General features: G+C 37.7%; 1 protein-coding gene across 4 annotated transcripts in view; it reads left to right on the top strand.

Annotated features, from left to right (window-relative positions):
* ZFPM2 (zinc finger protein, FOG family member 2) overlaps positions 1–25282 on the top strand; it is a 417436-nt gene that overhangs the window by 26489 nt on the left and 365665 nt on the right. For all 4 annotated transcript variants that reach the window (XM_080381546.1, XM_080381547.1, XM_080381548.1 and 1 more), the window contains one exon: positions 1–25282. This exon is cut by the window's left edge; it is cut by the window's right edge and continues 41560 nt beyond it. The gene's annotated coding sequence lies outside the window, so the exon portion shown is untranslated.

Here is a 25282-nt window from a genome sequence, read left to right as displayed (position 1 = left end):
CTATTTCTGTGGAGTATTTTGGGGTTTTTTGGTATGGCCTTCAGTGCTAGTCAGTAAGATCCATCAAGACCTATGCTTGTTCTCAGAGGGAATGGAAAAAATACAATGAGCTTTGAATAAAAAAGATCCATCATACAGGAAAACATACATGTTTCTCACTGTCATTACTTAATAGGTGTCATTTCCTCTTTAAATCACTTGAGTTGTTAAGAAGAGCAGAAACAAAATGGTGTGGCTAAACTGACCAACAACCCAGTGGAAACCCTGAGTAGAGGCAATTGGTCACAACCAACCCCGCTTCTGGTCTTTGTTTGTAAATGTAGCTCATTAAAGAATTATGAGCAGACAATATATTTGTGAAGTGCAACTTTGTTTGCAAATGACTTGCCCTAGATAAACAAATCCTGCTTTGTCAAATCATGAGAAATCATTTAAACATCTGCAGTCACAACAACTCTCTGTGTTTACACCCCTTCAGAGGTGGGGAACTCGGAGACAGAGAAACATTTTTTGCATCAATGGGAAAAGGTGAATTAACTTAAAGCAAAAAAAGCAAATGTTAATCACACTATCGTTTTGTTGTGGTGTTTGCATATCTCCTGACAAGAAATAATACAAATTCTGTGGGAATTTTTATACTATAATTAATTAATATTGAGTGAATTTTAATGTTAGCAACACTTACTGTCTGCCTAGAGACATTCCTTCAGATCAAGCTGTTTCTAAAAGTTTTTCTAAGTCATTAAAATATTATCTGAGCATATTGTTGAGTGCATACAGCTTTGAAAGGTGCTGGACTGTCATCACAAGCTCACCTAGCAGTGAGTCAGATTAAGGGGGCTTGCACCTGCCAGCCACAAAGCAGCAGCAGCGCATGGTCCTGCTACCCGCTCCAAGGTCCCTCCCCGCTTCCACTGGGCAGGACAATGGCTAAGGCAGAGCCCTCCCTCTCCTGCTGCTCTCACGCAAAAAGTATGTCCTCACTGTCAATAGATGAGCTGTTGCTAGCCAATTTTCCTGTTTTACACATCATCATATGTGGCTTAACAGATCAGTGCCCTCTCCTGCCATAGTCCAGCACCCAACTGAGCACATCTTCTCATTTGTATGATTGATTACTCTAAGTACCCTTGAAATACATAACAGTTTTGTTCAAAAAGAGGGTGTTTTTTCATTATTATTTGTGTCCATGTTTTATATTATTTACAGCATCTAGACATTATATATGCTTATTCTAAAAAAAACAGCTACTGTTGAGTTGTATATGAAAAATAAAAATGAACTAATGGAAGTTTATTTTAATACTTAATACAGCCCCAGAAAACAATGGTGTGGACTCAATGATTCTTGCCGTTGTTTTTCAGGTACAAATTTCCATATGAATTATAGGATAATATTTCTGCTCTTGAGTGGAATGTGAATACTGCTTTCTTTGTGGTATTCAGTGCTAATGTGCATATTTAAATGACAAATAAAGTTCTTCTTCTGCTAAATTATCTTGAATGACTATAGGATATGAGAAAGGACTGTTACATTCAGATGTATCATTTAGAAGAGGGTTTCCATTCTCCTATGATGTGACCTAATTTCAAAAAAATTGAGACTGGGAGTTGTGCTCTTCTTGTTTTACACAGCAGATGTTAATGTCATTATCTACTTAATTTGAAAGCCATGATGATTTCCACTGTTTCTTCCTTTGAGTGTTATTGCTATATAAAAAATACTATCAAGTGTAACAAAGGTCATTTGAAGCTACACCCAAAATACTGGTCTGACCTTACAAATAATAAGCTGAGGTTTTTTTGAAATTATATGAATGTGGAAGACTATTGGGCAAGGCTGTGTAGAATCATAGAATAACAGAACTAGGATAGTTGTCAGAAAAAAACATCATAAGAACACTCATCATGGTCCTGGTATACATGCTTTCTTGAAGTCTAAATGAGTTGGGGCAAAATAGCACTGGCCCATATTTTTACATACTGTTTTACTCAAGTAGTTTCAAGATCAACCTGCTTAGTTTGCAGGTTTACCTCTGAAGTAAATTATACTTGCCACAAGTTTTAGGGATTTAACTATATTCATCTTGGGTAAATTATCACCAGTCAAAAATTTTGGAACACAACCTGGTTAGCAATATCATCAATGGAACATGGGGTAGGATACAACATAGTTTGTCTCACAGCTGCATTTCCCACAGTTACAAGGCACATTAAAATATTTTTATCACCAGTCATTTGTCTTGATAGAGTTATGGGAAGATGAAAGTGCTAAGAAGTGCCTTCTACTGTCACTTTTCTCATCACTATGCAATCTCAAAAGGATATGTGGCCTGTGATCCGTCAGTATCTGCTTTTCTAAAAAAACACATCTGCGTTTGTCTTACTTTAATTCTCAGCACTTTTAATCCCATAAAACTCCTAAAACTCTACTTGCTAAGTCCTTCTGGGGATACAATGTATTGCAAAATATACTAAGGCTTCTTATTTTATTTCAACAGTTTAAAAATTCAGCTGCCCATCATATGAATCATGAAGTCATACTTCTGTCATCTGTGGTCTTGCCAAGGATCAGAGACATCTAGTATTGAGCTTGGTCAGTATTAAGATAAGGGACCTGTAAGAAAAATATGGGATGTGAACTGAATTGGTATTGATAATTCAGTAGGTGGCATTCTTTCCTCTAACTGCTACAGATTCACTGGATCAGAATGCTAATAGAGGGCTGAGCTTTCAGTTAAAAAATTCTTAGGTACATGATTAAAAATAAATTCCCTGTAGTTGTGTTGGTATAAACTCCTCTAAGCCACTACATAAAAGTATCATAACTGTATGAGCAAGGAAAAAATGTGACAGACCATTAAGCATGTAACAATAGAGGCTGCAAATTACAATTTGAAGAACTGATAAAACCTCCTTCAGCAATATGACCTTGAAAACATTGGTTACTGGATGACCTTATGGGCCATGTCAGCTGGATGCTGAAGAATTTATACTCTACATGACAATATTTTGGGACAGAATTGTGATGGACTATGCAATGTAGCTAAGAGTTTACAAATATTGGAAAAGAAGGAAAGCATGTCTGCTAAAGATTATCTGAAATTATTTTTGCCATGTAAATACAATTCATGATGATGTAAGAGCTGAAAGTAAAAAATCTGTTGTTAATTGCAACAGTTTCTAATACATGAAAATTGTTTTTATTTTCTGATAGGCTGATGTGGTGGGATTTCATACACTTGTTTACACTGTGACTTGAAAGTTAGATAACTTCCAGCTAAATTCAAATAAAGGTGCAAGCTGACATTAGGGTAGGAGGAGATCATCTGGGGTTTTAACATCCTTGGATTACGTGGTAAATAAGGGCAAAGAAGTCAGCTTGCTGTTTCTAAGATGAAGCCTGTGTAACCACAGCAAAACACATCCCTTTATTTCTCATATACCTTTCTCATCATATAATCCAATGCCCTCTACAACTTTTGGCTCTCTGCCTTGTTATTTTCAGTGTAGTAAAGACCAGGTCAAGGTTACTTGAGGTCTGCAAACCCCATTTTTTCCTATACTTGTTCTTAGGTTTGGGATATGTGTAAGTAACCTAATGTGGAAAATGCTTTCCAAGAATATAGCTATCATAAAAAAAAAATCTAACCAAACAAAAGAAATTAATAGGTACCTAAGTCATGCAGAGTTGAGGCTGCTCTTACAATAATTCCAAACACTTGAAAAGATTACAATGAGAAAGCCTTCTAATTTTATTGAGAATTATTTTTATTTTCTCTTTCTTGAGAAAACCTTACAATAATAGCCTTTAAAAAATGGGCTTGAGAGAAACTTTTCTAGGAACAGCAAGCCATAGGAGTATCTTTACTGAGTGGAAAATAGCACAGCCTGTCCGTCAGCTGTGCAGTCACAGTTGTGAATCCAGACATTTTGGCAATCATACAGTATGCAAACAAACATAAACTTTGTAAACACATGATTAGGCAGGACTTTTCTGCAGGATCCCATGTTTAGGATGGTCATAAGATCCTCAAACAAGGAATTAATGCATTTGTATATACAATCCCCTTAGTGACAGATTATGAAATTGTCACAGATAAACCCTCCAGAAAAGATTCATGTGGTGATGAAATACTATCCATAGTATTAAAAATATGTACCAAATCCATTCTTAGCAAGCATTCCAATATATCATTTTCAAATTGAACCATACTTAGTCTTTGTAATAAATGTCTACTACTTCAGACAACAGACTTCCGTCTGTCTTACAGATGAAAATGAAAAAAATGTAAGAAGAATTCTAGAGGTATTGCCTCTATATTAGCACACTACCTTTTTCAAGTTAAAGATGAGAAATTTAACATGTACAGAAAAGATCTTTAGTCAGAAAAAGAGAATTTTAGAGGTTAAGTCCAGAGTTTTTAAGAAAGGTTAGAAAATAATATATTAATTTAAAATTAAGTATTTAATTGCTTCTTAAATTTATTTTGCTTTAAAGTAGGATTTCATTTTAAATTTGATCCAAATTTGGTATCAATACAAAATGCACATGGTTGAAACTATCAGAGCAAAACACTTGAGTGTAGTTTAAAGAAAAAAGTCATTACACCTGCAGTTAACTTTAAAAGTCATTGAAGTAAGAAAAAAATATTTCAGGTTGACCCAAAGTGAATTTTTAATTATCTTTAATTATAACCAAACCTGAAAAAAATCACTTACTTGTACTGTTCTGTAGAAAAGGGGGGAAAAAAAACCATAAAGATGAAGAATGTTTTGTTAGCAGAAGAGTTAATTTTATTCTGAGGGAGAAATTAAATAACTCTTAACTAAATTCCTGTATTGTTTAAAACAAAGCAGTTAAATGGACTGTTTATGCCACATATAAAATTTTACTGGAGGTGCTTTTTTTTTCCTTTCATGACAGTGCAAAACAACAGATGTTCAGGCGAGCCATACTCAAGAATTCATCCGAGACAAATAATGAAATCTATAGTCCTTTGTGATGAGATATCACTTCTTAGTGATGCAATTATTTAAAAAGAATTATAGGAAGAAAAGAAACATCATGTCACTTGATAGCATGTACCAGTGCATGGAATTATGGAACAGGAGATCTCTCTCAGTCTAGTCTTAATATGTCACTTGCTTAGTTCAGAAGCTTCGTGTGCCAAGCATTTACTGCAATTACATGAAGAATTGTTACACCCTTGGGAAGTGCAAAGTAGAGCTCAGTAAACAGATGTTACTTACTTTGAAGAAAAAATACATTTTGTGTCACTTAATTTGTATTCAGATATCTTGAAATAGAATGATGGTAGCACAGGCCTGAAAGGAGCATCCTGGGTCACTTACTCCGATTCACTACTATCACAGATGATCCGATTGTGTAATTTCTCTTATTTCAGTCTTTACCAGATTCATTGCATTAAGCAGATATAGCATAAAAAGATCATAATGTTTATCATACATTGTCAGGGTTAATCATGTTTATGTAAATGTCTGTAATATACTCACAGCGAAAAAAAAAACCAAATGGCTGTGGTTGAAGTTTCAGGCAGAAACAGATTTTTACAAAGTTCAGTATTCCCAAAGGCAGGAATGGCAGCACATGCTGAAGAAAAAAGATGGAAAATGATAATTTTGCATACACATTTCTACACTGTTATAAGGAAAACCAAATATGTTGGTTTTCTTTACTAAGCCTTTAAGACAGTTGTTGAAGGGTTATAGGTATTAAGATCTAGATAACTAGACCTGTTCAGAGGGTGAAGTCAATGACAGAGGCATATTTGTTTTTAATGCTGTTCTATACACTTCTTGAAAAGAAACTTTAAATCCTTGATCACAAGAAGAGAAAGCCATTATTGAGGTCTTTCCAGGCAATGCCCTGCTCAAAAGGCCTTCTCTCTTGGCTTTCCCTCATGGCCATGCTTCAAGTGACTTCTGTATTTCTATAGTGTCCTTCCTTGCTCTCTGCCTGCATGCTCCCAGCCCCAGCAGCTGCCTCGATGGGCCTCAGTGCCCCCCTTGGGCTTGCAGCCCTCCAGGCTTGCAGGCATCCCCCTGGTACATCAATCACTCCCTTCTGACATCTCCTGTGACCCGCAGATTTGACAGTTGTCTATTTGTTGTTCTTAAGAAGGGCTCAGGAGACCAACTGACCTGGCTTAATTAGTTTATTGACTAGTACTATAAAGTCCATAACCAATTAGTGAGAGTAAAGTTATTAATGTCCAATTCTGCAATAGTCTACTTTGGGGATGGGGATGCGGCTGTGCAGCAGAACAAAGCAAACACAACGCACAGCTCGTCATACCCCTGTGTGTATCCCACTTATTCTCCATACCACACAAGAAAAACATCCTTTGTGTGCACTTGTCTCCCCACTTTCCCTAACACAGGGAGAAGGATACAGATTTCTGATTTTATTCTGCCTTGTTACTATTACAAAAGAAATAACTGACCTAGACAGTAGTAGAGGGACAGAGTAGTAGTAAAGTGACTGCTGTGGTAGCTGAGTGTAGCATGAATGCAAAACATTTTGAGACTATAAAACAGAGTAACAAGGCTTTGGATAACAGGGCAATAGATCCTATTCAATATCTTTCTTAATGAAATTTATTTATATCCATCATAAAAATAGGGTTGCTATACTGTGAAATTCATAGTTATGTGCAAATGCTTTAGTGGGAAATTAAGCATGGTATTTTAGAATTAGTAGCTGAAGTTAAGGGAGGAATTGCAGAATGCAACCAGGATGCAGTGATCAGCGTTTGTGCTCTGATAGCAAGCAGGTTGTTCTTTCCCCATATACAAGGAAACAAGCTCTATGCTGTAAATGTTATATTTTTAATATACGTTTTCCACTGTTGTGTTTGGGCTATTAGGCACATCTTCATAAGGGTTTTTTTTATTTCTCTAATATGACTGCAATAATTTGGAGGATCAACATGTTGCATAATTAAAGGGCTATGTTGAACAGGAGGAACCAACAGGGCTGCTTCTAACAAAGCCCAACAGAAGCAGGAGAAACTCATCTGCATCAGAACATTTGGGACTAACCATGGCCAATTCTGATCAGGACCTGTAAGGTACTTCATCAAATACAGTCCTCATTTTGCAACAGTAGAGAGATTTCCTGTTCTGTTTCCAAGAGCCAGCTTATTCCCTCGCCTTGCTACAGTTCTGCTCTCAAGACTTTTTTGATCATTAGCTTTTATAAGGGTGTCCTGGTTTAACGATGTGTTACACTGTGACATGCAATTTAAGGAAAACTGTAGTTTCTTTCTATTCAAACTTTATAACATTATTAGGATTTGATTTGAATGTTTTGATAGTAGTATCATATTTTACAATATACCTCATTGTTCTTAAAACGTAAGCAAATCTAATGTGCCGTTATATTATCAGGGACCTTGTCCTTGCTGAAGAATAGGAAGATGGGGAATTGCATTGAAATGGCTTCAGCAACTTTCTTTGAGCTGAAAAGAGATACATTGAAATTAGTTTGTTGAAAATAAGTTAATTATCCAGTTTCAACATATAAATGTGATTCAAAGAGGAAAGGCAGTGTGACGGTTCATTACTGCAGTATTTCTTGCATGAGTTCATTGATGTCTTGCTCTGATGTCGTGAACCGAAGTCTCAGCCCAGGACTCTAATTCATGGTGATACTGCAGTGCAGTTCATTTCTGAATGTATGTTGTAATACTGTGCTAATGGTTTGTTCTTTCTCATGATAGAGTGGCTGTGCTTTGGAGGAGAATATAAAAATATGAGCATAAGTGGCCTCTGTTATTTCTAGCTTGGATTATTCAGTGCCTTACAGGGAGCATGAAAAAGGTTGTACGTTTTGCTGTCTTTTTCCAGAAAATGGGTCTGCATCTTGTGCAAAACTCCAGAGGAATCATTAAACAGGGAAGGATGAAATAGTAAACTTTGATAAAGAAATAAATAGCAAAAACATTTGTGGAAATCAGATGTTTGACCCTTCGCAAACAGAACAATTTGTTAGTGGAACTGACGCTCCTCTTCAGCCTGTGCAATTGCTTGTTGGAATGGAAATTTATTATAAAAGTGGTAGAACTGCTTTTATTTCTTCTTTTCTGAGGTCTTCCTAGAAATTTGCAGGTGATGAGAGAAACCTTCATTCTAATAAAAGAATAGGCCAGCTTACTGATTGGAGAAAATTACATGAAGTTTTTTAATCAAAGTCTCTGTGGTCTGCTGTCTGATTTTCTAGGCCAGATGTCAAATGTTTTTCACTGATGTCGATGTTGAAGTAATCACTAAGCCAATTCCAAGAATGAGTAAGTGAGACTGTAATAACATTTCATTTCAGTATTACATAAGCTTTTTTCCCAGCTATGAACAAAGTAACAGGACCCCTCTGATTCAATATAATTACACAAACTATTACTTTGAAATTTGTGAGACAGTTTTATGTGTGGTCAATTGCTCTATACATATATATGGGAGGTTTCAGTACAAAATGCAAAAACACATTTACAAAGTTTTATATTTTTAAACATTTACATTTAATTTAAAACATAATTACATTTTTAGTATTTAATCTATTTTATGAAGTTTATCTTTGCTACTACGGTATTAACCAGTAATTTGAAAAGGCAAGAACTTGCTGGAAAAAAAGTCTTTGGTTTGCAGTTTAAAAATGGGGAGAGAAAGCACTAGCTGGCTCATTGGATGGTGTGCCTCAATGAGTGAATCTCAGCTGATTATTGTGGGACTGTGGCATCAGATAAAATATTTTACAGGTTTTATGTAGAATATAATGAAAATTCCTCAAAGTCATGTAAAAAATTAGTCTAGTAGAACTAAATGAACTTGAAGAAACATGTTTGCTATAACTGGCTTGAGGAAAGTGATCATACAATGGACCAAATAGGTATTTGTTTCACAGGTAAATATAGAACGCAGGAAATCTAGTATGAAACTACATGCAGTGCACAGTATGCTTACTCTCTAGGTAAATTGCACATGAATATTAATACAAATATACTCAAGGGGCAGACTCAGACCCTTAGTATGGTTTAAAACTGGTAGGATGTTGGAGAGTGGAGGAGAGTGGAGTGAGGTGCTTGTGGGGGTTGCTTGTAGTGGGTAAAGAAATTGCTCAACTACCTATTGCATTTCCTAATAGGATAGCACTGCCACTTTCATCACCATTTCAGATCATTATTGAAAAGACATTTTGATTAAATAGCTTGTGTTTTATCCAGTGCATATTTGGTAATCAGCTATCCAATCTGTGAAGCCCTGGCCTGTGTTTAGACAGAATTCCATGTTCCTTCATGAGTCTTGCTATGATGCTTGGCACTACAATTTCATAACCAGTGATGGTACCATGATGTTTTCATGCTGCCCTCCTGAAAGGAAGTATTATTTATGCTTACTTTGTAGACAGGGAATTGAGGCATAGAAAGATTGATGCAAATAGATGTTCACTAGACCCATCCAGGATTGTTTTTCAGCATCCTTCACCTCAGAGCACGCTTTGTTCAAAGCTCACTTTTCTCTGAAGTTAGGTGCAGTTGTGATGTTATTTGCAGTTTCTGTAATTTCTGTACATGCTATTTCTGTATAAAGTATGTGTACGCATATAGTACGTGTCGAAACTAAGGCCTGGAGGGACACACAGAGCGCTGCTGCTGTCTCTGGGTGCACAGGGCAGAGCAGGCTCCTAAGCCCACAGGCCGGGCATCACTGCTGGCTCCAGCTGTAGAACTGCTCTTCTCAGAGCCCTGTGATCTGATCCAAATGAAGTTGATCCACACAAGCAAGATAGATCCATTTCAAGGCTGGGGGCATTAGGCCTTTAAAAGAAAGGTCACTAGAACAATTTAATGGGGCTTGGGGGCCCTTGAAGTGGCAACATGTGCTTTTTCCCTGCGCTCATTCTCAGAGACAGTAGAATCCCTTTTGGCTAAAATTTCCCAAACCTACTCAGCCTGAAAGAGCTACACAACAGGGAAACTTCCATTTCAAAACCAAAAATTAGTGCCTGGAAAATGTGTCACCAAGTGAAAACAGAGTCTTAAAATGGGAAGCATCAGACCACATTCAGCACAAGCAGTACTACCTAGTCTTACCTTGATAACGGCAGAACACAAACAAGTTGGAGAAATACTTCTGTAGCAGAAACCCTCTAAAAATGTAAGAGTTTTCAGCTCAGCCACAGTGATCCCCAGGGACAGTTCTCTATCCTACTGCAATCACTGCAATCCTGACTTAGTCTACCAAGTACTTCAAAGAACAGTGAATGCAGGACTGAATATACAGTATATGTAAGTAGATTAGTTAGAAAAGTTTAACATTTAGTTTCTAGACCAAGCTTAGACATGATCTTCTGTTGTAGACCTATTTTATAATATACAAATTGTCCCATAAACTGGGCAGCTTTGAGACTGACAGAGGCTGAGGAGCTTTAGGATTCAGTGATATCTTTCTGATTTATCAGGGGAAAACATTTATGTGTGTTTAGCTACCTATACAGCAAGGGGCCAAAAAACCCTGGAGTGATTGGTATAGTCCACTGCCGCTTCGATAAGAGCCGTTCCCCAGGACTGCTTCACACACACAGTTTGCATGTGCAGAGCAGTCTCTGCATGCTCAGATGTTGGTGTACAGACATTGTATCTGCTTGCTTACAGCCTGGGCCCTAAATGAAAATCGTAATTAAGACTACTCTTTCAGACTGGAACAAATGGGAAAACGAACATCATAGCTAAAACTATTGAGGATACTAAAAATATCTTCCAGGATCTGCGTCTGATTCCACTTAATGTATACTTCATGATAAAGAATTTGGTCCCTTTAAGTTTAATAAAAAATGGCACATGGAATTGTCTAGCATTGTCAAGAGCAAGCGCTCTAAGCCAAAACTTCTTTAAAATCATATCTGGAATATCTCCTTTCATTATGTGAAAAAATCCTCCCACTGAATACTTAATAATGTTCATTATTTATCAAATTTTCAATAACTTTATTGCCTTTTTACCTGTTTGTTGAAAATAGCTTGTTTTCCTTTACCCTGTGTTTGAAATTGTTCACTCATTTTTTTTTGTGAATTTTTGTTTCTACATCATTTCTTATTTCAGTTGTTTTCTTAGCTGCGATAGGTCACTGGAGACTCATATAATTGTTTCTTACTCTCTGGTTGGATGTGTGAAATTGTAGATACAGAGCTTCTGATGTGAAAACTCCTGGAAAATAAATACCTGCAATTGTTGAGCACGCAACATTAAAATATGTTTTATGAGATGTTCATGGTAATAAAAAGACACTTCAAGAAAGTATACGGGAAGAAAAACCCTGGTATGAAAGCATCCCCAAATCATTTTTTATTTTGTGTAAGTATTTATGGAAATAGTATTTGCTGTAGTGGGCTAGAAGTTACATGAACAATATTTTGCTTTACTCTTCAGGGAACCGGAGAAACAACACATAAGTAAATCCTTGTATAAATGTATTTTTGTTAAAATATTACTATTTCAATACTTTGAAGACAGGAATTGGTCAAAATTATCATGACACAATCAAACATGTCAAAGCATACACTAGCAAAGGCAGGCTTGAACATTTAAAATAGCACCACTAAAAAGGTAGACACATTCTTGTATTTAAATTCTCCAAAATATGGCATTAAAAGTCCTACACACACTTTTGGAGGAAGAACATTTTTGCCTGATTCTTTCTTAAGAAAGACTGTAAATACTGCTCCAAACATATCCTTAATAAGGCTTCCCGTCACCATAAAAATAAAGCTACTCTTGGAAGGTTACCAAAAGGAGGATGACCGGACAGGTAGTGCACTCTCTGCATACTGGCTCTGACCATCGAGATGCTTCTCCCATCTACTCCTCTGCTTTTTTCCCTCTACTATCTGTAGCAGTAACATAAGCAGCAGGACCATGGCTTTTCTGAGTGTGGACAATGGCAGCTTTCCCAAACGAGGCTGCAGATCTTCGTAGCTTTCTGCGAAGAGAGCGAAAGCAGAAGTTTCATGACTCTGTACTGCTGGAAGAAGGAAAAGGTCAAAGTTCACTGAAGCAGGATGAGTTTGAAGAGGCAGAGGAGTAGTTTCCATTGGGAAAGCATGGAGAAAGATAAGGTTGACTGCTACCAGCAGGGTCTGGGACAGGGTGTAAAGGCAAGAGACCAAATCCAGCCAGCCAGCTAGCAATGCTGAAGTACCTTAATTGTAGAAAATAAAGTCAGGATTCCAGCAACTGAGGTTTGGTTTTTTTCTCTTAATTTTTGCTTTCTCCATGAAGAATTAATTTGTCAAAAATGTGTTCATACAGCCATATATACCAGACAAGAAGGGAATTTCTGGCTGAACACCTCTTTCACAGCAGCGAAGCACCAAGTGGCTGTGGCTACCTCCTCAGCTGCAGAAAGCCAGCAGTTCAACTCTGGGTAAGGCAGAGCACAAAATCAAATTCCTCCTGGATCACAGGAAAATTCATGAATCACTGGTCCATTGCCCATTCTGGGATGGATGAAGTGCTGTCTGGCTTGTCTGTTTGAGGGGGCTTGGATGTAAAACAGGAATGTTTCTAAATATCAAGACTTTTGTGGATGGGAAAACTGTGCTCAGCCCAACTGCTGCCAGAATGTGGGTGGGAGAAAGGAATCTTTTTAAATAAAAGCTGTGTTTCTGACAGATAGGACAAGGAGTTTGATCTCAGTGAGATACTAAAGCAAGAGAGCAGTGAAAAAAAATAGATTAAGACCATCAAGGTGTTAGAACAAAGGAAGAGTATGGCTTCTTGTAGCATTTTATTGAAACAGAGCTTAGGGAAGGTCAAAATGGAAGGTGCGCACTCTTAAGGGTATATTCTATATATTAGAAGTTTTAAGTGCAAATTGCAGGCAGAGCAATAACCAAGAGGAGAGCCAAAGGAAAAATTACATCCTACTCCAACAGCAACATATACAAGCTATCAATTTGAAAGGGAAAATCTAACAAGTCCTTGTTCATGAAATAAGGTGGAGAAAATGAGGTATTAGCTTTTGGAAAGGGCTCCTGGGACAAAGTTAGGAACAGACTCTCTCTGTACTTTGGATTGAGCAATAATGTCTGTCTGCTGGACCGATCCACACATAGAGTCGAGCTTTGCTATTGCCTTGTTATTTGGACTGATGACATTGCTGATGTGTCTTCCTCTTGGGTCTATTTTCCAAAGTGACTCCTCCACAGCTCCTGAAACACAGGCTTTTCTATTGAAAGCAATGAAGTCATGACTTACCATCTTGGGCAGCTGGACAACATGCTGTTACTGGGAATGCCACAAAACTGTGCTACCATCATCCTTCAGGCCACTCTTGATGACCTGTTTAACTATGCCTGTATCACTGGCACATCTGTCAGATGTTTACTGCTGCTTTTGCGAGCTCTTTGTGTGTCACTGTGTTACAGAAGGCTAGCTCATCTCACAGAGCACGCATCTCATCAGAAAGGCACCTTTGCTTACACTAGCTGCAAAACTCATTTTACACAGCCTGTTTTAGCCCATCTCAGCAGCGTTGTGTACTTTGCATTAAGTAAAGGACGTGCTATTCTGGTTTCTTTGAAGATGTGGAGTGTGGACTAGCGGCTCAATCCTGATCACGGTCCCACCTTTTCCTCAGTCTCAGTAATCAAAGCAATTCCACTAATCCCTTCACAGAGATGAGAGCAGCTTAGCTGTGTTCATGACAATGGGTTGCTGTTACTCAGCTGAAGCTTTATTCATAAAATAGTCTCTGTGGCAAGAGGAGACACTTTGGGGTGCAGCCTTGAAAATTTGGCACCCCAGTGAATTCGATATCTCTGCACTGACCTGCCACACAATTTCATTAACAGCTGAATCTTTGGTCATAACCAAGAACCACCAAGACTCTGCAGGTGTTTCTCATGACTGAATTTGGTGCCTCATGCTTTGAGGCAAAGACTCTGATTTAGGATTCAGGTTTTCTTACAGGCTTATCCAGGAATGACTGAAAAGATGGCTACAAACCACAAACATCTTGCTTTTAGGAATGTTATAAGGGAGATATTATACATCCATAATATCTTCTTGACTCATGGGATAAGGAACAGTTAGACTGCCAACATGAATGGTGGATTTTAAATTAAATGCTCAGCTGATAACTCTGAAAATATCTACCAGTATATTAAAAATCAGTTACTCCTTCAAACCACCAAATATGATGCACTGGGCAGTACTGGGCAGAGGAAAAGAATCTCTTTGTGGTTTTTAGACTGCTCAAACTTCAGTTTGAAAACTGGCTTGACCTGTATTTGAGAGCTGAACAGTACAGCAGAATTCATTTTCTCCCCTTACTATTTTCTTAATCACGGTCCAGGACATGTTCCAGTACAGATAACAACTGCAAGCCCCAAAAGGTGGCCTTCACAAGAGCATGCAGGATAAACAGCCCTGCAGCCAATTGCTCTCAGCTGAACAGGCAGGATGGCGAAGATGGCTTCACTCCAAAATTATCACAACAGAGACCACACAGATGGGGAGATAAAAGTTTTCTCCATAAGCCCCTAACAATGCACACCATTTTGCTCCGAAGCAGCGGGATGCAGAGGTAAGCCACCTGCACTCTCATGACATCACCAAAATAAAGGCCAGGGGCTGATGACTTGATGGGTGCTCTTTTATTATCATCTATCAGGTGTCACCTGCAATTTCATGTCTCGGGCAGTACAAGAGAATCCATCTGTCATCTACTGGTGAATCTCAGTGAAATTTCTTTTCTTTTGAAATTGAGACTATTAGACTGGTGAAGCAGATATAAGACAGCCCAGATGTTAAAAACTGATTCAGAAATCCTTAAAGAATAAAATCAAAGGGTTTTGTTGGAAATAAACTATTTTTAAGTCTTAGTACTGCCACATTTACTTCATGAACAGGGACTGTATTTCACTAAATATGATGCAACTATACAATAGATTTGCCTGGCTGAATTCTGTTCATCACATAAGTTCTTCCAGGGGTCTAAATTATTTGTAACTCTCAACATTAATAGCTGCACGTGCCAGTGTAAAACTGGGAGGTGATGATAAAAGAGCTCACTTGATGTAGCATGCTTTGAAATTCCAGCTTTTCTTCTGGGTTGGAAGACTTCATATTGTTGCCACTGAAATCCCAGTATGGCTTTCTGGGACACAGGTCTTCCATACATGTTTTCTCATGGATGCAGCTGGCTGCCTACCTGCTGTGCCAGGCCCATCCTATGAGCCACTGCTGCACCTCTTATCACCCCCTTACCACCCCCTTGTAGCGTGCCCAGGAAATAAGAAGGGAAATGTGCCTCATCTGCACAATGCCATGCCCTGCAAATGAGGGAAAACTTATGATCAGCCCTTCTCCCACTTCAGAACATGTCTAGGGCTTAGAATAGTATGTGCTAGGCTGATCAGGGGCCTTTTCTGCCACAATTCCTCCTCCTGTGTAGTGGCAGGAGCAATATTAAGAGAAGTAATAGTACTTGGTAAGAAAAAGATTCTGTGAATGCTTTCAGCATGATACTTAGGTGATTGGATACTACTTGGCATAAATAAGAATAACTAATAGGTAGATTTAAGCCTAAATATTGTTGGGGTGTTATATTTTCTGCAGTATACTGTGTCAGGGCATTTCCTGGTACTGTTACAATTTATATTATAAATTACAACAATTGAAAATTGTTGGGAAACTTTATATTATTATCCAAGATGCTGACGTGCTTATACTCATAAAAGGGACGAAACTAATGCTGGATTCTGTGGCTGAAATAAGACCATTCAACTTCATTATTTGAAAGGACACTTTACAATAATCTTGGATTTGCTGGAAACGTTCGCTGCCTTAATTTCAGTTATAAAATAACTCTTTGCTAAAGTTCAGTTTAACACTTGTGCTGGCTATATGCACATAGAGTACTAGAAGACAGGATTAATGAAGAAATTAAACCAAATCAGGGTTCAAACCTCACATTCCTATTTATGGCTAAGTTTAGTTTTACCTTCAGACATGAAAAAGGGAAAGCTGTTGATAAACTGGTTAGTGTATCACCCAGGTGCTGCAGCCAGAAGAAAATATCAGCAGGCTGGAATTTTTAACACTACACACAAAAAGGAAAAAAAAAAGAATAAGGGGTCACATTTTCCCACAATTCATTTTCCACTTTCTTTGTATTAACTTTTCCTGTCTCTAAATTTGAATGTAATTGTATAAATTGTGTACCTTGTATATATTATGTACATTCTTTTACCTGACAAATATTTCCAGCCTGACATCTCACTGCCTTTATGAACTGTAACCAGCCAATGTACCAGTCTAATCCATATAGCAAACATGTATGCTGCACCACAGGTTGACAGACACTATGCAACTATGCAACTATTAATCCTAGTTACTTCAGAAGTGATACTTACGACCTGGACATTTTATTCCACAAAAAGTCAGGAGTCTTTCCCAGTGGCCCAGGCAGTTAGCTTGTCTGCTTAGTCATCCAAACTGTTCAACAGCAGGCTGGGAGAAAGTTTGGATTGCTTGGCTCTGCTTCACAAAAGCTCTGTCCACGCAACCAAAACAATCTCTTAGAAATCAGAGCAAATTAATAGAATGAATATTAGCAAGATATTACCCAATCGTCCTGAATGGACTAAAATATGACATTTATTAACATTATCATATTATTAATTATTCATTCTGCTATTCATATGAGAGGAAAAAAAAGTTATTGGGCATGATGTCTGTTTAAATGTTTAAATGTTTTGAATTCCTGCTGATTGCAAAGTAGTTGCTGTCTTCTATACTGAACAAGCTGATATCTTCTATACTGAGCAAGCTGAGCAAGCCATAGCAAAGAATGATCACATATTATTATTAAGATACTCTTAAGATTTAGGCATTTCTATATTAATATACCATTAAGATGGTAGTAGTAGTAGTAGTGGTAGTAGTAGAAGAAGAAGAAGAAAAAGAAGATATAATTTGAAAATTTTAATATGAAATTTGCAGAGATAAATCATATCTCACTAACCTATAGGAAAGTTCTTTAGTGAAAAGTCAGTGAAGAAATAGATAAAAGTGACTGAATTCTCTTAGCATACCTGGAACTCTAAACAGTTTCAAGAAAAAAAATCTTTCAATGAAGAATTTTAAAAATTTGGACTTTCGCAGGTTCCAAGGCATGAAAAAGTAGCAGAAATGAATGGTTAATTTTTACAGTGCAAAGGAGTTAGCAGAGATGTTCCTTACAGACCCATGCAGAGACTTTGTTATTTAACACATTTATCAAGAAAGAGGAAGAAGGTTTGGTATGGAACCTATGGTATAAAATTATTCAGGTTAGTTAAAATGAAAACTGACTGAGAGTACTTGTGGAGAATGTCACAAGACTGTGACTGGGGAATAAAGTGGCAGACGAAATTCATACTGATGAACATGAGGCTATGTAAATGAGAAAAAAATCTCTGACTATATCTAGAAAGCAATAGGCTATGAACTGGCCAATACCATGCAGGAAAAAGATCCTGGGGTTATAAAAATGATATAAAACCATCATCTCTACCCTTACCAACAGTCAAAAAAGAAAATAAATGTTAAAAATAAATTAGGAAAGGAATAAAGACTAGAGCAGAAAATGTCATGGCACTGCACAGACACACAGCACCCTTAGATCTTAAAAAGTGAGTACAATTCTAGTAGTCTAATTTGAAGAATTATATGTTAGAACTAGAAAAAGTAGACAGAAGTGGAACTGAAGTACAAACCCACTTTTTATGAGAAAAGACTAAACAGAAAATTACTTTTCAGCTTGGAAACAGAATGATTGTAGGGAAACATAAACTAATGTCCATAAAATCATGAAAGGCACGTAGAAAGTGAATGGGGAATACTTATTCACTATTCTTGGAGCACAGGAACCTTTAACAATTTAAATTCATGCAAATTTTTACACAGAAGGAAGTTCTTTGCACAGTTCACACAGTCAGCTGTACAGTCTGGGTGAGCCCAGGGTGTTGTGGAAGCCCAATGTATTAGTGTGTTAAAAAAAGCAATAAGGCACATTTGTCAAAGAGAATGTTCTCCTAGAATTGTTAAGCACAAGGGAGGAGATTCACCTTCCAGCTAAGGAAGTCCTTAAGCCTTACATTGCTGGATGCAAGTTATAGCAAGGAAAGATTTGTCTTGTTTTCACAGTGGACTGCTTTCAGAAGTGGACTCTTTTTACGTGTCCACTATCAGTGATGATAATCAAGCTAGGATTGTGCTAGATGTTTTTTTCTGAGAAAAATATTGCTGATGTTCCAAATTTCTAAGATTTTACTCTCTGATAAAAGTGAGTGGTTCATCAAATATATAAAAAAGAAATCAGAGTATGATGGATATAAATCTGGATGTGGATTTGCCTGTGTGCAATTTCTTTGGCTTCATTGTTATGAATCCTGATTGCCTCTCATTTTGACCAATGCCACTTTTACACACAGGCATTTGAAACAGCATTTTTTTCCTGGTTCTGCTTAGAATTAGTGTGACGCATACCAGCTTGAACTCCCTGCTGAGCAGAGAAGTAAACTGGATGCTGTCACCCTTTCAGCTGTGGATCCAACTAGGCAAAGAGGGACTGAATCCTCTTGGCAGTGGGCTTAGGGACAGGTGTAACAGGGTCCCATCCCTCTGCCTTACAGCATCAAGTCCTGCCAGTGGGAAACTGGTCTGGATCCAAACTCTTTACAGTAGAAAAGCAAATCAGAAGCATCCACAAATGTGCTTGTTTTGGGGAGATTGTTTATGCCTTGGCACTGCTCTGAAGGATATTGTTTTCAAGGACATTTTCAAGTTGATCAGGTCTCATTAACTTTAGTGTATCTATGGTAGCATTTGTTTTTAGGGTATGTGTCTTTATCAAAGATGAAGTTAAAAAAACAGGTTGGAAAGCCAGTGTTCCTTCCCCACATTTCCAGTCTGCTGTGTTACCCTCAGCAGGTCACCTCGCTTTCCTGTGCTTCCACTGCGCTCCTTGACTGCCTTTGGGGATCCTTTCAAAATGCTGCCTGTGTCAGAGCAAAAAGCTCCTTTGTTCACATTTTTATTCACCTGTAATCTCAGAATTAGGCAACCTGGAAAAGGAGCTGTTGATAATGTCTTTCTGAGCTTAGAGAAGGAGAAAAATACAGATAATAATGTCTCTGTATAAAAGCAAATAGATGTTGCCTACCCTAAGGAAGTCCTTCTGCTTCTTAATAAACAGGAAAAATTATTTGGCATGAGGTTTTTTTTTTTTTTTTTTTCTTACTAAGTCTGATAGCAAGAGAAACTTTAAAAACTTTGTTGATCAGAAATGCAAATTCTTATCCACCCTTGCTTTTTAATTAACTTTTTAATTTTCAAATACAAAGATAGTGTTGATGATGACTGGTAAGCTTGGGCTGAGAGATGTACTGATCTAGTGCTGTTCTTTGGAAATCTGCAGAGAAATGAATCTCAGGGAACAAATGAAATGATAATGGGATTTCAGTTCATAAGGGTTCAATTCCACAAAATAAATGTTCAGTTTCACAGATTGCTTCTTAAAGGTCTTCTTCTGTAACACACAGAATTATTCAAGACTCAAATGACAGTTAAAATTATTATAGTTTTTTCATATTATCATTGTCTCATTCCCAAAAAGGTGCCATCAGGATCAGAACCTCATTGTGCTCATCACCAGGAGCAAGGGGAAGGAATATTCACCCTTTTTAACTCCACACAGCTTTTTTTAGAGCTCCAAATCACCTTCTGAATGCTCCTAACTATTCCTATATTGACTATATAGGAAAACTGGAGCCCTGAATACAGATGTCTGTACTTCTGTTGAATGGTTACAGCAACCTGAAGTGGACTATGTAAATTCTTTTATCCAGATGCCCCAGAGTAAAGATATACAGAGATCTATCTGTCCTGGCTAAAGGAGCATAAAAGCTGATCAAAAAAAACCCAAAAAAACCCAAACAACAACAACAACAAAACAAAACCAAAACCCCCAAATTAAAAAGCTAACATAAATTATTTACTCAATATGGGGTGTCTGAACAGAGAAAGTAGACATGCCTGAAGATCCACAAAGCCATCAGCTGGCAGTGCCTACTTTTTTTATAGATGGAGACTGGAGCAGCATGCCCTGAAACACAGGAAAACTACAGTTCAGTTTCTGGATGTCCACAATGTAGCATTTCTATTTATTGCATGTATTAACACTTTAAATATAAGGAAAATCCAAATTCTCATCTCATCCATTCCATTTCCATCTCCTATGAAGCAGCTGATTTCTTATCGGTGTACAACGATGCTGACACTGAAGATAGCGTTAGGTATAAGATGAAGTTGGAAGGACTCGGTGGACCTGGAGAATTGTCACATTGAATTAGACATGGAAAACTTTGGACAAAAGATCACAGAGGGATCAAGAAGGGTGGCATTAGTGGCTGCACCATCAGGGAAGTGCCTGGGGGCTGGATCCTGGAGGTGATTGTGAGAACTCTCCGACCAGCTCCAGCAGCAGAGAAGGCTGCAGGTTAAAGTAGCAGCTGTGTGCGTGACAAAGATGTGAAGGATAAAGCTGACCTCCAAGGGAAGAACTGTGAACTTGGTCTTGATGTGGTCAAGCAAAGGGATCTAGTAAAGGATTTCAGAATAATGACTCAGGCAAATGGTTTTAGCAGCAAACTTCTGACCTGGCTGATTTGGGCTGTGCACAAGGGAGAGCAAAATAGAGATGACAGAAGACTTACATGGATGAATATTTACAATAGGTTTGACTTGATTTTGGTGAGTAAATTATATAAGACTAATCAAAATAATGGTATTTTTTCGTCACAGAAAAAACAGTATGCATCTATGTCAAATTCCCCTGAAACACCATATGTAATTTCTAATGTGTTTACACAAACTGTAAGCTGCCAAAGGACTGAAAATATCTGGCTGCAGAGTCTGTCCCATAAAAACTGGACTCTTTGAACATTATTTAGTCATTTTCTTTCTAACCAGTATAAAAATGGCAGCAAAGAAAAATAAATCCCAAAGACAAGATTTTTTTATTTTATTTTGTTTTAGTATAAATGTAGTATTACATCAAGAAGCTAAATCTGAAGTCATAGCTGATCTCATTCCATTAAGGTCTGCTTGGAAGTGTCCCTGGGATACAGCAATTGCAGTTGCACACCTGGGCACTCTATGACCGACCCTCTTCTGCAGGTTGCCAAGGTTTAGATTGCTGCAGGGTAGCAAGGATCCTCTGTACACCAGGCTAGCTTATGAAGGCTGCCTTGTAAAGACATCCTATTATTGATGTGCTAAATATCACAGTCAGTGTAGAAAGGAACCATAAAAATTAGTGGATGAAGGTAATTCATTTAACATTATTAAGTTAATTTTTAATTGCACAGAAATGTTGATTTTCTATTAATCTTACATCCCTACACACCAGCCATTCATTTTGAGGCAAGATGAAAGCTGAGGAAAGAAATAAACAGAATATTTTTGCTTGAGCAAATTCCTGCTTGGCAGAAGACTGCATCATGGGATACTGTGTCTATACTTATATACCTAGGCCATCAATCAATAATACAGGGGCTAAAGAATCATAATTACATTTAACCATGTTGTAGACCTGATCTATTTTAATCCATAGAAACAAAAGACTTGGATATCTATGGCTCTGCATTGCCCCTCTCGGTAATACACGGCGTCCACAAAGTCTGACATTCCATAAAGACTGTGCTGCCTCCGATCCTTGCTCACACAGAAAAAAAAAAAAAAAGGGGGGGGGGGAGAAAAAGAAGGCTCCTGTTTTAATGCTGACAATATATTAAATGAAGAAATTAAATGAAACAACTCTGGGAGGGTATATATAATGATAAGAAAGTAAACTAGCAGTGGTTACATTTTCTATGGTAGACATAATTGATATGTTTGTTGTCTGTGATTCACACATTATTTTAAGTTTCTGAGGGGGATTTTTATTGCAAAATATTCTGCATTTTAAATACTATTTAATTATGGTTTGTTTCCTTAGGGATTATATCACCATGTGATTTTAATTTGGTATGTACCCTAAGGGGCAGCATATTTTCAATTATGAAATATTTCCTCCAGAAACAATAATGGTTCAATGATTTATTGCAGGATCCTATTATAAGGTGCCTCATACAAGTGAAATCTGAAATGCAATTGGCTTAACAATATAGTATAGGCAGGACTAAAATGCATGTGAACTGAGCATATGGGCCTTTTTCACAAAAATCATATTTATATACTTTCATCCTTTGCATAATACTTCAATTATTATATCTTGAAAAAAGAACTTGGAAAGCTGAGAGCTATGAAACATTTACATTATTATCTCTTCAAAAAGTTCATTTTTGGACAAGTATCATTTGGATAGGGATTAACTTAATCAGAGATTTTGAATCTTCTTTACTTTAATTTTTAATCTCTTTTTAAAAATATGTCTGAATCTTAAAAAGGCCTAAACCTGTAGTCACAAAGCACTGCTTCAAAAAAGGGGAAAAAAAAGAAAAAAGAAAAAAGAAAGTTTTTAAAGCAGCCACCAGCTGTAAGAGAGATAGTGCAAGCAGCAGATTTGTGACAGAGTGGAGCATGAAACCCATCAGCTGATGAGTGAAAATCCCTGGTTTCTAATTAATCGAGGTACACAGGCCAAGGGATGAAGAGGATCAGGGAAATGAAATCAGGAAAAAGATACCATCAGTCATTTCTGCGGCCCATTGTCATACTTCAGAATCTGCTGTAATGAATCACTCAGGCATTCCACAGATACATTCAAATGGTGAAGAAAATTCATTGTCCGGTGAAGAGTGTTTGATAAAAATCTTTCTTTTCCCCCCTCTTTGTCAGAAGCCTATGATCAGAAAAGGAAATCCAGACAGCACAACAGGTGTGCTTTTGCAAGCCTGGTGAAATCTGCAAATGAACGGAGGCACTAAAGAATTTTTTTGTACTAAAATTTCACCAAAATGAAAAAAAGTAGCTTGTAAGAGCAGGCAGTGGCAAAATGCACTGAAAACAGCTGAAGATTAAGGGGATAAAAGGTATAAATGCTCTTCCGGTTGAGAAGCTCCTGTGCCTATAAAATCTTCTTATATGGAAAGGGTGAACAAATATGTTTTTAGAATATTTTTGCCGAGTTTAGCATTTCCAGATATTGACATCTGCTTTGAAGAGCTACTAATCTACGACCTAGCCCCAGTTTAAAGCAGCACTAAACTGCCACTCTAAAACTTGAGGTGTGTGGGAACCACCTTTTTTCAAAAGGGGACAGTTTAGTTTTGTTCTCACAATTACTTGGTTTCCTTCAAAGACAGAACCAACACACTTAAAGGCAAAAGGGTTTTCTTTCCTCTCCTATACACCTGTACAAGCACACACTCATGCAAATGCTAGGAAGAAGGAGATGCCTACATTTTGGATATCTGTTCGTTTTTCTCCTGTCATATTTGTGCAGATTTTGGAACTTATGAACAGATTAGACTGAAATTCTTCACAAATTTAAAACTTCTGTATTTAAAATTAGGGGTGACATGTCTTTCTTCTTTTTCCTTTTTGTTTTGCTGTAGCTCAACTTTTTGACCCTAAGCAGTTCTTACAACAGTGTGTTCCTTAGTGTGTCCCATTATGTGACACCAGAACATAATTGTTTTTAAATAATAAGGTGCTATACTAAGACGTATAAGGATGGCTGATTCATTTTAGATTTAATTACCATAATATAGGGGTTTGCTGTCTATAGTATCAATCACTGAGACACTTTATAGTTGATAATATTAAAATGGCAATAATGAGAATTCTGCTTCATGATGAAAATAATTTTAATCATGGGTAGATTACAAATCCATTTACTGTTACGGTTACTGAGAATTCTATTATCTGCCTCCTATTGTGAAAGATGTTGAAACTTGTTTTCAGGAAATGTAAAAGATTATAGAAGTATGCTCTCTATGCAAACTTTCTATCACAGAAGAGCAATAAAAACCTGCTTAATACCAGGAACTGTTAAAGATGAAACTTTTCAAGTGAACTTGTAGCTGCACTTCTGCATGAATATATGCCTGGCTAAGCAGATCTATTTATAGGTTTGACAACGATGTTGCTAGCTGGTTTAGATTCTGACCATGACTTCTGTTCACAAACAGTACTTAGCCAGGTGGCCAGCTGTTGCCTCTGCAATGAAGGTATTACTGATTACTAGCTCCACTCTAATGTATAGACTATGCTTGGGTAACCTAGAGAATTCTGGTGGTTGTACCTCCGATGTTTTCCTGTGACTATGGATATATCATCTCACGTTTCCTTTTTTTTTTTTTTTTTAAATTCCATTCAAGCTTAAAAAACTCTTGTTACAACAGGGCTGCCATTCAGTTGGTATTACTTGTGTCCCCCCTACAAATATACTAAAACTGATATCATAGAACCATGGAACGGTTTGGGTTGGAAGGGACCTTAAAGATCATCTATTTCCAACCCCCTGCCATGGGCAGAGACACCTTCCACTAGACCAGGTTACTCAAAGCTCCATCCAGCCTGGCCTGGAACACTGCCAGCGATGGGGCATCCACAGCTTCTCTGGGCAACTTCGTCCAGTGTTTCCCCACCCTCACAGTAAAGAATTTCTTCCTAATATCTAATCTGATATAAATCCTCTTTCAGTTTAAAGCCATTACTGCTTGTCATATCACTACCTGCCCTTGCAAAAAGTCCCTCTCCAGCCTTCCTGTAGGCCCCTTTAGGTAATGGAAGGCAGCTGTAAGGTCTCCCTGAAGCCTTCTCTTCTCCAGGTTGAACAACCTTCTCAGCCTGTCATTACAGGGGATGTGTTCCAGCCCTCTGATCATCTTTGTGGCTCTCCTCTGGATTCGTTCCACAGGTTGATGTCCTTTTTATGCTGGGGGCCCCAGACCTGAACACAGTACTGCAGTTAGGATCTCACATAAATGGAGTAGAGGGGAAGAGTCACCTCCCTTAACCTGCTGGTTATGCTTCTATTGATGCAGCCCAGGATACAGTTGTCTTTCTGGGCTGCAAGCTCACATTGTTGGGCAATGTTGTGCTTCTCATCAACCAACTCCACCAAGTCTTTCTTCTCAGGTCTGTTCTCAATCCATTCTCCATCCAGACTGTATTTTTGCTTGGGATTGCCCTGACCCATGTGAAAAACCTTGCCCTTGCCCTGGTTGAACTTCACCAGGTTCACTCAGGCCTACCTCTCAAGGCTGTCAA

Source organism: Falco punctatus, assembly GCF_963210335.1.
Source record: "Falco punctatus genome assembly, chromosome: 3".
In the NCBI taxonomy this organism is placed as follows: domain Eukaryota; kingdom Metazoa; phylum Chordata; class Aves; order Falconiformes; family Falconidae; genus Falco; species Falco punctatus.
Note: the sequence above shows the minus strand (reverse complement) of the source record. Positions and strands in the feature narration are given on the sequence as shown.